Genomic DNA, 3,113 nt, shown 5'->3' with positions numbered 1-3,113 from the left:
CGTATTCCCCCGTCCGCGTCCCTCGTAGGATAGCGCTAGCTCCAGAATGTAAGGGATGATTTTGGAGATAGCTAGAGGGTTGCTCGCCTCGCTACGTAGGAGTTGTCTGGAGACGGGAGTGAGGAAGCGAAAGACCGTGAGAGGGTAAGGGTGGCTGAGAGAGACTGAAAGAGGGTAGGTAGCTGGCTGGCTGGGTGGATGGGTGGTTGGGTGGGTTTGCGAAACGGGGGTCGGGCGTCGGGGTGGTTTACGGGGCTCGGAGATGGTCGGGGCCATAGAGGAGATGGAGGTGAGTCTGCAGAGTCTCAGGAGGGTGAGTTTGGCGCCGAGGTGTCGGTCTTTCTATATAGACCGAATATAGCTCTATTCTAGACTGGCTTGTTTAAATATAAAATAAATAATGGGAGAGATGCTGGAATAACAATGACTTGGACCACGGCGCTTTCTCTGCGACCCCTTTTCACGCCCACTGAGACCAATTGCACGATTTCGACACTTTTTTTTTATTGTTCAGGCGCAATTCTCGTTACGTAACGTTTACTCGAGCCTCTCTGTCATAGGTAATTGTACTTGTTTACTTATTGGATGTCCATTTCTTGATTAGATCTGTACAATAGCTGAATAAACATTATGTTGGCGAATTTGTAAAAATTAATAGACCAGAGGACGAAGTTTCGCATGTATTTTCGCGAGGTTGTTTTTTTTAGTCGCTTTTCAGGTCTTGTCAGTGTTTAAATTATATTATGTAAATTTTTGATTAATTATACTCACCTCGCGGCTCTTAGGATTTACTGTTTCTTTTTTTGTTCTTGCCATCTGTATATCTACCGCCTTTTTCTACTCGTCACTCTTCTGTGATTCCTTTTTCACTTTCACGGACAGACAGAGGGACCCATTTTATTACATCCCTTAGATCCTCTTTCTGTCTTCTTTCAGCTGTAGGTACCAGGAACATTTTGATTCGGGTATATGTTCTCTTACCTTATTGATATCTAGATCCATGCGCTAGAAACTTGATAGGGATAGTCCGTTCATTTGAATATCTATTTGCAAAATAATATCGTCCCTCTATCCATAAAAATGTGCTATGACTAAAACCATATTTTGCAGATTGAAAGGGGGGTTGATGTTGATGATCTTAAACCGAAACGACGATGCATCAATTTTTACTTTTTAAAATTTATTTCGAAAAATTTAATAACGTATTATACAGAAATAAATTTTTGTATCCTGCGTACGAATCGCTTACCTTTCTTGGCTGTTGATTTTTTTATTACAAATATCTACATAGGACTGTGACCGCATTACCAATAAACATTACATATATATGGGTAATTTGGAGAAATTTAATTTCTGTCATTCAATACAAGCAGGTGCAAGTGAGTAAGATTGACGCAGATGCAGAAAGACTATAAAGGAGACTACCAAGGGAGTAAGTTGGAGAGGGAAGGAAGAACGAACTGGGGTTACTAATTTCCGAATAATGAAGAGATGAATTCCAAACCCTTCCCGTATAAAAGTTACTACCCCTCGTTCAGTCCCACCTGTTTCGTATACTTTTTATATTTCAATAGACTAGGGGTTGTGCTTTTTAAGTAAACCAGTTCAACAAGTACGCTCTGCACGTAACAAACGACAATTGTGTTGCGACACTGTTAACAATTCATATTTTGCATGACTCAGATGACAAATTATATACTTGCTATTTCACAAAGCGGAATATTTGAAGTTAATAAAGTTTATTGTCGAACGGGCGCGGCTCTTTTAATGAATAATTCCTCGACTGTAAAATCTTCAGGTTGAGTGAATTAATCGATTTCCAAGTAACTGCACTGAAAGATTTAGCGATATTCAATTGACTGTTTGCTTTAAAAAATTTTTTTCTTTTTCTTATCTGTTACTGGCTAACATCTAGATATCCATCTATCTACCAAGCAGGATTATTGGATTATCCTATAAATGGTAAATGAGATTCCTGTTTGTAGAATTTACACCGTGAGGATTCCACGGTGATGTACCTGACTTTAATTAAGTGACGTAACAGCCGATAAGACGTTTCCATAACTTTTTTCATCACTCGAGTAAATAAAAATTCGTGACACTTCGTGCGTCTGATACGAAAGATACTTTTATTCCAGGATATTATATTATTTTCATTTTTGTCTTTTTCTATTTGTATTTACAGGTCACGCCGGAAGTGATGCAGATGTCTAAGAGATTTTTAGACGATTCAAAAGAGACATCGAGATATCAGGTTGCGTGGTAGACGTCCTTTAAATTTTTTCTTTTAGGGGTTGCTCCTAACCCCTATGGATACTAAGTCAGGCTCCCTTCCAGTACTTGACGCCTACATATATTATTATGTAATTTATCTTGGCTACCCTCATTGCTATGGAATGCGCCCCTTGGTCCGGGACATTAGCAAGCCCGGAGGGTGCCTTTACTTTTCACTTTTGCTAATTTCAGCCCCAAAGGCGCGGCCTGCCATTTACTCACGGGACGACACAAATTTTTTGACAAACAAGCTTGCTTATTGTACGTCTTCCGCTTGCGCGTCGGCAATCGTAAACCTTCGGACTTCATCGCCAGTGAGGGGAAGCTTTCGGCAAGTTCAATTATCAGAATTGCCTTTTAATTGTCTCATCCTTCATCCCCTTCTTAGTCACCTTGTTCCGTTAACCGCACGAGTAAACATTGTAATCAGAGGAAAATAGTTCGGATAAGATTCGGGAACATGGCAGTAGCCGGCATAAGAGGTTCTGAAACAGAAAACGAGGACGTAGAATACTTGAGGATGTTACGATAAAGGAAGCATTATTGACGGACTTTTTTTTAACATCATCAAAGGTAAAATTGACAAAAAAGTGTAGCCTGTCATATTACGTAACATACGTGAGCACGTACGTATACGGTAACAGTCAAGGAAGTTTGATGGTTAGGAAGAGGGTGGAAAACACCCCTTCGGAAGGAAACCATATTTATTAAGAACCGAAGCCATACGGCTGTGCCATAGTGCGTCCGTCTTAACTTAGCGTATTCTAAAACGGAAGAGGGTGTTATTCCCGATGTAGTGTATGCTTGCACGAACTCTTTAAGGGCGCTAAGCTGAAGTC

The sequence above is a fragment of the Cephus cinctus genome, unplaced genomic scaffold (genome assembly GCF_000341935.2).
Source record: "Cephus cinctus unplaced genomic scaffold, Ccin1 Ccin1_scaffold0160, whole genome shotgun sequence".
NCBI classification, from domain to species: domain Eukaryota; kingdom Metazoa; phylum Arthropoda; class Insecta; order Hymenoptera; family Cephidae; genus Cephus; species Cephus cinctus.
The sequence above is the reverse complement of the archived record's forward strand: the minus strand, read 5'-3'. Positions refer to the sequence as shown.